This window comes from Etheostoma spectabile, chromosome 6 (genome assembly GCF_008692095.1).
Source record: "Etheostoma spectabile isolate EspeVRDwgs_2016 chromosome 6, UIUC_Espe_1.0, whole genome shotgun sequence".
Taxonomy (NCBI): Eukaryota; Metazoa; Chordata; class Actinopteri; order Perciformes; family Percidae; genus Etheostoma; species Etheostoma spectabile.
This window is the reverse complement of record NC_045738.1, coordinates 16,876,960-16,888,955: the sequence shown is the minus strand read 5'-3', so window position 1 is coordinate 16,888,955 and position 11,996 is coordinate 16,876,960. Positions and strand designations below refer to the sequence as shown.

The 11,996-nt window shown below is 41.0% G+C and overlaps 1 protein-coding gene and 1 long non-coding RNA gene across 16 annotated transcripts in view; one reads left to right on the top strand and one right to left on the bottom strand.

Moving 5' to 3' along the window:
* The window catches only part of syngap1b (synaptic Ras GTPase activating protein 1b), a 146,115-nt gene that overhangs the window by 77,366 nt on the left and 56,753 nt on the right, over positions 1-11,996 (top strand). Inside the window, exon 1 of one of the 15 annotated variants that reach the window (XM_032518096.1) lies at positions 7,371-9,598. The exons of 13 other annotated variants lie outside the window; for them this stretch is intronic. The gene's annotated coding sequence lies outside the window, so the exon portion shown is untranslated. Of the gene's footprint in view, positions 1-7,370; positions 9,599-11,996 lie in introns of those variants that run through there. One more of the 15 variants, XM_032518097.1, reaches the window with a different exon arrangement.
* LOC116690901 (uncharacterized) overlaps positions 1-11,996 on the bottom strand; it is an 18,373-nt gene that overhangs the window by 774 nt on the left and 5,603 nt on the right. The window contains exon 2 of the long non-coding RNA XR_004332387.1: positions 639-644. This is a non-coding gene — a long non-coding RNA (uncharacterized LOC116690901). The remainder of the gene's footprint in view (positions 1-638; positions 645-11,996) is intronic.

The window sequence follows — 11,996 nt, the reverse complement described above, 5'->3', positions numbered from 1 at the left end:
AAGGAGAAGTGCTCACTAACACAGATTCAGACATATTTGTGAACAATATTTGAAAGAAATACCTTTTATGACATAGAAAAAGTCTTAGATTTTTGAGTTCAGCTCATGAAAAATGGGGGCAAAAACAAAAGTGTTGCGTTTTATAATTTTGTTGTGTGTGTGTATACACACATGTATGTATATATATATATATATTTTGTGTGTGTGTATATAAGAGAGAGAATAAAATCTCTATCATTTACTTATACTGAAAGCCAGGTATAACTTGATTAATTTGCAGTTGATATTGAACATTGTCAGTCTGTCAGGAAACTGCCATAAAGTGATGGAGATGAAATAATTGCATAGCTCAAGGCTTCAACAAGGGACTTTGATAAAGGAGTGTTTTAAAGTTAGTAAGCTGTTGTTCAAAAGACATTCAGTGATGGAGCAGGTTACTGTAACTCAAAGTAAAAACACTAATGCACTTCACACCCTCATGCACAAACGCACGCATGCACGCACGCACAACCTTTCTGCCGATGTGCTATATTTTTCAACATTTTAAGCTGGTCCAGCTGTCCCTGCTGCCGTAAAAATATGAGTTAACTGAACCTAAGTTGATTCATTATTTCAAAGTCGTCTCATGAGTTTTAAACCTTCGACTGGGGAAAACAAGTTCAATTACCCTGAGGTATTACATTTAACCAATTAGACAGTTCGGATGGGATGCTTCACGGCCAAAATGCAAATGATTTTTTTTGTCAGTGAAATTAAAACTTTGAAATGAAATACCTCCAGCAACCCTTAAAGATACCGGTATTTGCAGTCTGTACTTGCCATAAGGACCAGAAGACAAATTCATCACTGATGGCCAAAACGAACAAGGATTGAGCAACTTACTGGTGTTCATTCATTTCTTCTTTCTTTTTTGTTGTTTGATCATTTCTAACTCTCAAAGAAGGCAGGCTGTTTTCCATTGAGGCATATTATAAAATGTCAAAGTGAGACACTAATCAGTTGCATCACAAATCATGCCCTACGGTGGTAGTAAATTTGGAAGTGATAATTTATGAATGAAAAAGCGAATGGGACAAGACAGGGAAATTAAGGCGAAAGCTACATTGCATATCAGCTCATTTTATATTTTTCTCGCGGGCAAATCAACTTCTCAAATGAATTATTCCTTATCTTAAACAGATGTTTGCAGCATGCAGAGACGAAGATAAACAGCTGGTGATAGTATAGGAAAGTGTACTTCTTCCAGATAAGAGTTTCTCCTGATCATTAGCCATGTAGGACTTGACATACTACGCACCATGTGCTATATTCTACATGCTGTCTTGCAGAACTCGTCTCCACTGTGCTCTGCGTTTCTCCCATATCCCACGATGTAGCAGAATGGTTTTTGAAGAATACAAATATGCATAAGAAAGAAGAGTTTTGCGACCTGATTTTCATTTTTTTCCACTGGACTCAAACATTGCTTGTATGCACTCAACAGGTCTCCACAATGCTCTGAGCTCACACTTTGAACTCACCATGTATTGACTTATTGTATATTTACCTTATCAAACTTGTGCAGATGAATCCTGATCATTCTGGGTCAGAAAATGGTTGGGCATTGCACTTTTCAGTTCTTAGAAAACACAAAATGCTGCTGGTAGCACATTCAAACGCATCACCTTCGGCTTTCGTGAACTAAACTATCCCTCTGAAGTATTTTAGTCTCTGAGATCAAGAAGAAGGCTGCTGCTAGGTAACACCTGGCTTTTGCTGCCCTGTAGACAGTTGCCTAACTGCATAATGGACGGATCAACTGTGGGCCAATACCAGAGCAGTCTGCCAGAGAAATAAGTCTGCTACTGATTTCATAGCAGAGAAAAGCATCTGTAGTGTGCTAGTTAAGGGATGCTTTGGGGTTTGCTAAGAAATGGGTCTGTAGTAGCCTCTACAGAAGAAGGATCTGTGCCTTCTTATTTTCCTCAAATTGTTGGGGGGGGAAACAAAGTCATGCAATCTAAAAGGAGTGTGTTAGTAGGCTTTTCAAGATTACAGTGAACAATGGGATAAATATGATCTCAAGCTCGCCTCCAGATTTTGTGTTCTTTGAATGCGTCCCCCGATCCAATGTAACTAAAAGGATATAATAATAAACATCACCAACAGTTTAACAATGCCATTAATTCTTTGATTCATTTATCACAAAGAATTATTCTGAGGGAAAAATAAAACTGTCCTTTTTGTAAGTGACATTCATTGTGTTCACCAAAGAACAAATTGAAAAACAAAGTGGAATCAGCTTGATAATATCTGCAGCTGTGGACAACTCTCTCTCTCTCTCTCTCTCTCTCTCTCTCTCTCTCTCTCTCTCTCTCTCTCTCTCTCTCTCTCTCTCTCTCTCTCTCTCTCTCTCTCTCTCTCACTCTTGCATTCTCTCTCTCACTCTCTCTCTGTTTGTGTTTTTTATCATTAGGCTTTTCAGTTTGTACTCAACAGCCTTATAATTGAATATCTGCACACAGCAGTGTAATGGAGCTTGGGAAGAGAGAGATAGAGGGTGGAAAGGAGGAAACAGAGGAAGAAGAAAAGGAGGAATTAAGAGAGAGAGAGAAACAGAGAGAGAGAGAAAGAAAGATAGAGGAGGAGTGATGATTATGAGACAGAAAGTAAGAGGCTGGTGTTGTCAGGCCAACACCAGCTCTGTGTCTCACTGTCACCTCAAGGCTCTCTGCTGCTCTATGCTGATGCACACAGTCTTTTTCACCCTGGAGTACGAAACCCAAGTTCTGGGCTAATTTCTGCCTACACATTTGCTTCTGGTGTGTCAGCCACACCTACCTGCCTATAAAATATATTTCCATATGCATCACCTGTTTATTTCCTTACTCAGTACGTCAGAGCAAGAAACAGTATGTGTTCCTACAAGTGGTTGTTTTTAATATGTATACATACGTGTGTAGGTGGAAGTGACAAAGCCAGCAATATGTTCATGTTGCTGTGCAGGTTTAACATACGTTAGTGCTCAGGCTGTGTGTGTGTGTGCGTGTGCTTGTGCGTGTGTGTGAGAAATATCAAATCCAAGAATGTCTTTGTTTGTTTCTTTACACCTTGTGGTGGACATTCTTTGCAAGTTTTCTCTTGGTGTTAAACTACATAAGGATCTCAGTGTCCTTACAGGTTTAAATTGACTGTGGTTGATGTCACTGGATCAGTTAGAATGCATGGCTCCTGATTTTGTAATGTAAGTCTGTTGTTACAGAACAACAGACTGAAATAAAATGTTGATGTGATGTGATGAAGACCATTAATCTGTACTCTGTACTTCCTATTCATTCCCGGCTTGGCTCAGTGTTTGGAAGTAAGAGTTACAGTCAGGGCAATGTCAGGTTTTGCAAATATTTCTCAAAATGCATCCTTTTGTCTTCAGTGTACTTTTTTATTTCGAATCTAACACAATATAATATGGATAACAGTCAGCCAGGGATGCATTAAGGATGATTTGACCAAGGTTTCAAATCCAAACTGCACAGCCTTGTATCTGAACTGATGATAGCTACTCAACTGTCCATGTCAGAGTGCAAAATTACAGCTCTCCATGACAACTTGGAAAAGATTGCTTCCCACAAAAAATGCACCTGATGGACGGCTTGGATCTGATAGTCACCTCTTCAAATCCTTCCACATCCCCTGGCACAATAGAAGTTGGCGAGGCTTTGATGATTCACAAATGACTTTGCAATAACTGGATAGCAGAAACAAGAGCTGCAGAGATGTGATTGTGTGGGTGGTTGGTGCACCATTGGCAGGTGGCAGTATTTTAAAGGTTAAGAATGTGGGCTTCTATTTGGAAATGCTATGATTTGAATCTGCAGAAAGGCAGAGGAAAAATTATAAATTCAGGGCTTAATAATGAAAAACATTGACTATTTTTTTATCCTGAGGACGAGAAATGCCGTCATTTGAAGCAGTGTGTTGCAGATATTTGGTCGTAAATCATGGATCTCTGTACAAGATTTCATGGCAATACATTTAAAGCTTTAGTGCTGAATTTTTTTTTTCATAATAATGAACATTTGTTACATTCAAGCCGTTGATACAAAGCTAATTAAGACTATCAGCGCTACTTAACTCTCTCTTTATTTCTCAGTCTAGCTATGTTCAGAAACTGTCCGGCGACTTTGTTCACAGAAAATCAAGTGAAGATAATTTCCTCTTCTGAAGAGTCCATCATGGTTTTTTTTAATCCTCCGTGTCCTCCTTGGCTACAAGCAACTGTGTGGAGGATTGGTGGGGGTGGTGCGCGATCACGGCTTGTATCATGTGGATGTGCCGACAGTTTTGTTGTCATTTCTTAGAATTCCTCATGGGCGTGACAGAACAGATACTATGCACTAAAGCTTTAATAGTAGTTGAAATATTTAAGTAAAAGCCAAGAACTGGTCAACCTGCTGGTGGGGCTAGAGGTAACTTTAACGGAATCACCAAAGCAAGTAGGCTTTGTCCTCTGTGAACCTTTAATGTCTGTACCAAATTTCCGGGCTACCTATCCAATACTGGTCGCAATATTTTAGTCTGGACCAAAGTGCTGGACCAACCAGCAACAACAAGTGCTCTTGATGCCAGTGTGATGGAGTTTGCGCAGCCATTATAAATTGAGAAGTGAAAAACACTGTGTTCATATCCCAGCCCATTCCACACTGGCATCCTCTACACCTCATCGTCATCCTGCCTTGGCATTAGGCCCAGCCAGGTGGCAGTGTGCACATGTCTAGTCCTGTCCTCCTTGTTCAACCATCCATCATCCCGTCTTTCTGTGGCACTTCTTACAGTGCAACATTCAACCCCTCCCTGCATCTTTCCTTTTTCTCCTCCAGCTCTTCAGGGGTCTGGCTGTCACAGTGTGTTTCCTGTTACAACTCTTCAGGTTCCTTCCTGTGCTGTCAGCCCCAACATTCTGTTATCTATCCATCTGACACATGGAGGTTGACACAGGCTGATCTCTGCAGTGGTTCCCCTGGAGTTGGTTAAGTTTGGACTGGTGGGGGGTCCGGTAGACATGGCAGTGTGAGATTCACATGTCATACGACCTGAAATGAAAGCACTGGTTCCCTGGAAGTTGGGCATTCATTGTTAGTAGATGACTTTAAAAGAATATGTCTAAAACGTATTTGCAGCCATATAGTAGTTTAATTAGAAGAACTAATTTTAACGCTTTCTGTTTATGTGCTTGTGGATGCATAATTGTGTTGTGTTTCAAGTATGAAACACATGGAGGAGGATAAACATATTAGTTTTTCTAAGGTATCCTGACATCACTGCCCACCCTCATTGCAGCTAAACATTTAGTGGGGTTTAAGAGTGACATCAGTTTTCTCATCCAACTCTCAGCAAGAAAGCAAATAAGCACATTCCCCCTTACGTTTTTATTCAGACGGTTTCATGCATTTTATGTTGATCAAAGAACCAGCTATTTTCTAGCACGGTTGCTCATTTATACCAATGATTCATGCCCATCAAACCTTGGAAGTGCTCCAACTGCCAGTCACCTCAGATTGTGTTTATGCAACAAATGAAGGGACTTTTATTTCCAGAATCCTGGATACTCATAATAAAGCCTTTCACTTTGCTACCTTAAATGTTGCTCAAAAACACTTTGGCAGGATGGGTGTTTTGCCATGCACCTTTTGCTTCTGATCTACAAGCCTCATGCAGTTTCTCACACAGAACTACAGCCGTATGAGACGGTCTGATTAATACTCATGGGACAGGTTAACTTGCTGAAATATGGATTACATTGGTATGAAAAATGTGTGCATGTACTGGAGCTGCAGAAGCTTCAAAATGAAATGTTGGTTTGGAGCAGATTGCACATGTCGCAACAGGACAAGTAAGAGAAGGCTGCAGAAGGCTGAACGTAAGAGAAGGCTGCAGAGACTCACGCAGCATAAAAAGAAGCAGAAGCAAGAAGAAGAAGAAGAAGCAAAAGATGAGAGGACAGGACAGAGGCAAAAGGCGGAGGAAAGGAAAAAGATTACTACCAGAGTACATCAGGCTTAGCTTCACATCCTTAATGGTAACCATGGAAATAATTATAGAGCAGACAGACAGACTGTGTTAGAGAGATAGGGAGTGAGAGCTAGAGAGAAAGCAAGGGAGAAGAAAAGACAATGGCAGAGGAGGAGAGTAAGAAAACCGTGGGGGGTAAAGTAGCTGAAATGTTTGTTGGAATTCCTAAACATTGTCTCTGTAGTCTCTGGTAATTAGGAACTATTTGAAGATGGCATGAGCAGGGATGTGGTGGAGGTTAACACGTTGTCTAGTCAGTTTAACCACCTTCTGACAGTAGCTGCAGAATTGTTTATCATATTTTTAGCCTGAAATAAGTCTCTTTTTTTAACATGAGACTACACAAAGATAGGGTATCTTACGTTGGGAAAAATATTAATGAAGATATCCACCACCAGCACAGAGGTCATATTTGTATCCATCTTCATATCTAACCAGCAATAAGTGACTGGTGCGGTGAGTACAGCAACAGTACAGTGACATAATACACCGATGGTTAAAAAAGTTGCTTCAAACCCACAGTTGTCATGGAAACAGATCTTAGATACCCTTTACCCCTCTGGAAGTGATGATTGCTTATCATAGCTGAAAGCCCAATCAATGATGACGTCTTTAAGACTGGAATTAAAAAGTACTTCATGTCACTTGTATCATTTATACAATGTCAGATACAGCCTACACTGAGACGCATAAGTGCATGGCTGTTTTACATAATTGGAGGGATTTGCTGGCTGGTTATTATATTTCTGAGCAGTATTTAAATATTCCTATGGAGCAGCATGGGAGCTCGTGGGAAATTAACAGGTATCATGCAAGGGAAGGGTATAAAAAATTAGCATTCTTATGTTGATTGTTCATGATTTTGAGTGTGTGTGTGTGTGTGTGTGTGTGTGTGGCAGGCACACTCTAGGCTTTGAGAATGTATATTGGGTAATGACATGATGCTTGCATGCTTCCCACACATTTGCCCCTGGTACTGAACTTCACACTGTTGTGTGTGTGTGTGTGTGTGTGTGTGTGTGTGTGTGTGTGTGTGTGTGTGTGTCAGTCAGTAAAAGGTGGAAGGGAAACAAGAAAGGAGTGAGAGGCGAAGAGAACAGGATGAGAGGAAGAATTGGAAAGAAGATAGAGGAAGAAAAAGTGATTAGGGCTTCTTGCAGGGCTTAAAATCACTCCAGGTCCCAGCAGGGATGCAGCCAGCTCTCTCTCTCTCTCTCTCTCTCTCTCTCTCTCTCTCTCTCTCTCTCTCTCTCTCTCTCTCTCTCTCTCTCTCTCTCTTGGAAGAGAGAGAGGTGGAGAGATTAAAGCGCAGGGCATCAGTGCGCTGCCGCTCCCTCCCTAAACTGTGGTGCTGTCCACCTGTGCAGAATTATTTCCGCCCAGGCAGCAGACCGGAGACACTTCGACATCCATCTCTTGCCAACGGATTACTTGAGGTTGATCCGCCGTTTGGTGCGAAGGCAGACGAAGGACTAAGTTGCCATCATCGCCTCGTTTTTTTTCTCCTGCTGCTGCTGCCTTTCAGTTACTGGCACACGTTCATTTGTTAGCCATTGCAGTTTTTAGACTACTTTATTTTGTGGCGGTTGCTTGTTTCTTTCCATTCCACCGAATCACTTCGTTTTTCTGTCTTTCCACAACTCTCTGTGGTTTTTGTGGTGATTCTCCACATATATCCGCCTGCATTGGAAATTAAAGCTTCCGTTTTTATTTCCCCTGCTTGCTCGCTGGCTGCTGCGCTGAAGGCGTCCGATCAGGACGAAAAGGCGCAGTACGGAGAGCAGAGCGGAGCGCGTCTCCAGCTCTACAACGGCGCACATTCTGAGAGACGGACCTATATTGCGCACCGCACCGCTCTTTCACGCACACATGGGCACGGACACGCACGCTGACATGCACGTGCGCACACATGAATGTAAATCCGGAGACGCAGCTATTTTCCCTCTGGATGCATACATAGCTTTTGATAGAAAATAAACTCCAGAGTTTTCTATTGAGTTTGAAGCAGGAACGCGTTTCCGTCCACCCATCCAACCACCCTTGGCAAGTTAATTTTTGAAACGCACAAGACGGACACCCACTAAGGAAGCCATCGCAGAAACATTCTTATCTAAAAGATGAGAGAAATTGGCCCCAGGGGATCTTCCGTCGGTCACCGGAACAGCGAGTGCAGGGTCGGGGCAGAGGGCACCGGGGAGAGAGGACAGGGAGAGGCCGGGGAGGAGGAGCTCTCAGCCGGACTGCCCGCCGCGGAACAGCCGCGGCTGCCGGTCCTCAAGAAGCAGGCTGCTGCTGCCGGGGGGAGGCGGGGGGAGGATGAACAGTGCCTCAGTGTAAAATTATAACACTCAGCCGGCTTTGGGTGTGTTTGTTTTTCTGTCACGTTTCTTCTCTCTAATTAGTGTGGAGATGCGAGATAACGAACAGTGGCCTACTTAATAACTGTCATCCTATACTCTTATCAACGTGGCACTTTTGGGTCATCTTAAAGGTAAATTCAGCACTTTGGAGAAGTACAAGCCTGCTGTGGCGAATTTACCTGTGCAGTTGCATCTGGAAGGACATCCTCCCATCTACAGGTCACTTACATCAGTTTAACTTTGTGTTCTGATTACTTTTTCTTAGTAGTGTTTGTAGTTGATACATCAGATTTACCCAATAGATAATAATCCTATAATCTTTGTATAGGGCCTGTGTCTGTGGTGCTCAGTAGTGAGTTTTTGATCACCAAATTGCACTTGATGGTATTTTATATCTCCTAAATATTACTAGGCTATACTATTTCTTTAGGATATTATATATAAATATATAGTTTTCTGTGATATTTGTATAGTATTGTACTTTACTGTAGTTTGTTTTCTAACATACCTTAAGAACTCACTTACTCTAAGATATAGCTAGATACTGAAGGAGCACTGCTTCCAGGTGCCTTGGTAGTGGAGACTAGCAGTTTATCATTTATTCATATCCCTATTTGTCTATGAAATATTTAAAGGTCATGGATAGATTTAAGGCCATCATTCATCCACGTTGCAAAATGGAAGTGCTTTGCTGTATTGGACTTTTGTAGTGGAGGTGACTTTACTGGCTTTGCTTTAGTTAGAGTCCTCTTGATTCCTTTATTTTATTTTATTTGACAGACGGCTATTTGAGCAATACTTCTCTGTATGGAACTTGAACACAGCCTTAGAAACCCTCCAGAGGATGGTCACCTCCTCAGACAAACACATGTGTGTCATGACACTTGTTGGCAGGTGCCGTTTGCAGATACACCAACACGCTCAGTTATTTATAGACGTTAATATCACTGTGTGCTTTTGGAGTATCGATTCAGAACAAGTGTCGATGCTCTGTGGAATGTAACACAAACTACGGAGCTGCTGCTGTTTCACACAGACACCGACACTCAGTGGAATACAGGCTGAAGTCAGTGAATGCATCTCCAGTCGTAGTTGGCATCAGCTTACTGTGGAGTCATATAGACTGGAAACCCAGAGACATTGCCTCTCCAAGTCTGGACACAAAGCACAGCAAGGCCCACCCGATCTAGGTAGGACATTTATGTCTTCTTTTTGACTTTTGTGCCCCATATTGTTGATGTGAATCCAACTCGTATCATCTGATGCAGGCATGCGTCTTCTATATGCATCATGTATGACAGTGTATACACCTTTAATACCAGCATTCATGTTTTCTAAGTGGGCGTATCCATTTACATGGCAGATATTTAATTTCGGGAAGACATTTTTCTAAATTACTTACAGTATAAATACTACATAAAGTGCCCAAGTACACATAGAGCTGTAATGTACTGCTAATCTTCACCCCGTTTGCACCCATCTCTAGTATGATGACATCACTTTTCTCTGTGGGTTTGTCGTCAAGCTCAAAAGCACAATCAGATCACAGCATGCCATCTAACGTTTCCTCACATGCAGTGTGATATTCATGCAAAAAAGACTGCATAAAACAGTCTTCGTGGTGCTCTGTCAATGCTGGACAGTTCAGTCCATTTTTGTGAGCATTAAAACAACTTTCTCAAAGCTAAAAGCTCAATAAAAGACTTCATAAATCCAAGACCTGTAATGTGCCACTCTGAGCATCGCTGAGTAGCTCACTGAGGTGCAAGATCACTGTTTGGTTTTTGGGGTTTGATTGCCTGGTGGCTCCTGATGTCTTTGTGTTGCACTGTGGGGAAAGGCACATGTAGTAAAAAATGTACAAGCATTGGCTGGGTAAGTCAGATCAGACTGTACTCTGTTTTCTTAGCTTTAAAAATCAAAATCCAAATTTGCAGGAAAGCATTGAGACGCCTGCTCTCAGCTCCCCTCACCTCCCACAGAGGCAAAAGCAATCAGCAGGCAGCTGACTGACAGCTCCCAATGAGGCTCTGCTGCTCAAAAGTATACCTCGGATTTCTCAGATACCGCATTAACGTTGACAGCAAATAGCAGAGAAATGGCCAATATATACCATACCAATATTAGCAAAATTCTGACATTATCTTAGTCATTTCTCTTAACCCGGCAAGAAAGCTACTTTTCCTGATTCAAACTACAGCTGCACGATATCTGCAAAATATGGAATTGCAAATTTTTTTCACTGATATGGCGATAGCAATATGATTTACAATATTGTAGGGAATGATCATTTTTTTATCATTATTCTCATTTTCATTGAAAAAATATAATAAAAAAATGATTGAAGTGTGATATTTCTTTTTGTGAGGATCTGTACCAAACAGAGATTTTTTTTTAGCCTGTACACGGTTTGTAGGCTGGGATGTCTCTGCAGCACCGCAATACTTTATTTTAGAATGGTTTGACATATTTTGCCATTAACAAATATTGCGCCCCCCTGGGATTTGGATATTGCACTAGTTCATATTGCGATTTCGATAAAATTGTGATTAATTGTGCAGCCCTAATTCAAACAAAATGTCAGCTTATAGAAATCTACTCATGACAGCTTAAGCATCATACAAGTGCTCAGCAAAGGCAGAAAAATAACTCATTTTCTACTAGTGGCTTGTGAAATCCAAAAACCATTTTGCCCTGGCAAGTCGGTTTTGAGAATACAAAGGATTGTCCAGAATTTTGGTCGTTTGCCAACTTGGCTCCTACTGTTCATGTAGAGTAGAGAAACTTGTGATCAGCAGTCAAAATGTGTCATGATCGCACTGTTGGCTGCTGCTTCTCTCTCACACTGTGTCACTTTTTGAATTTGCAGTTACAGTAACAGATATTTGAAAGCCTCTTCATTTTCGCTATTTCTGTATGTTTTCTATTTATAGCTGTTGTGTAACGTTTCCATTTGAGGTGATTTGACTTATTAATGTAACAATGTGTTTATTTCTATTTGAGACCAGTCTTATGGTTCTTCCAGTCAGGGTTTTGCATTGCATTTTGTATATTTATATGTAGTGCGGAGTTGATTTGTTGATCAACAGAAAGATAATTGTAAGCAACAGTCGACTAATAATTTTAGGGGTACTCCAGCTGTTTTGCACTGTACTTTCATAGTTTGACTAAAAAAGATAATCCAAATTGCTGCAGCAGAGGTAGAGATCTGTTCCATTAGCTTCCGTTACTCAATAGAAATCTCTCATCTCTTATGTCAGTCGTTTGAAAACATAAAGTCTGTTCTTGGGAATTTACTTTCCGTATTGTAAGGACAATTGACTGCAGTTACCATAAGAAGTTGAAATCATGAATTTTAACTAGGAAAAAAATAAACTACAGCTCCCTCTTTTCAACTTTTCAGCTGTAATCTTTCTGTAAAGAGCTGTAAACTTCTCCACCGCTCTGTCCTCTCTGTCCTGTTGTCATTACAGCAAAAGGCTGCCAAAAATCTAAATACTGAAGACTACGCTATTAGATTGCTTTTTAAAATGATAGTCCTTAACCAGACAAATTCAATTTCAATTTTATTTATAGTATCAATTCATA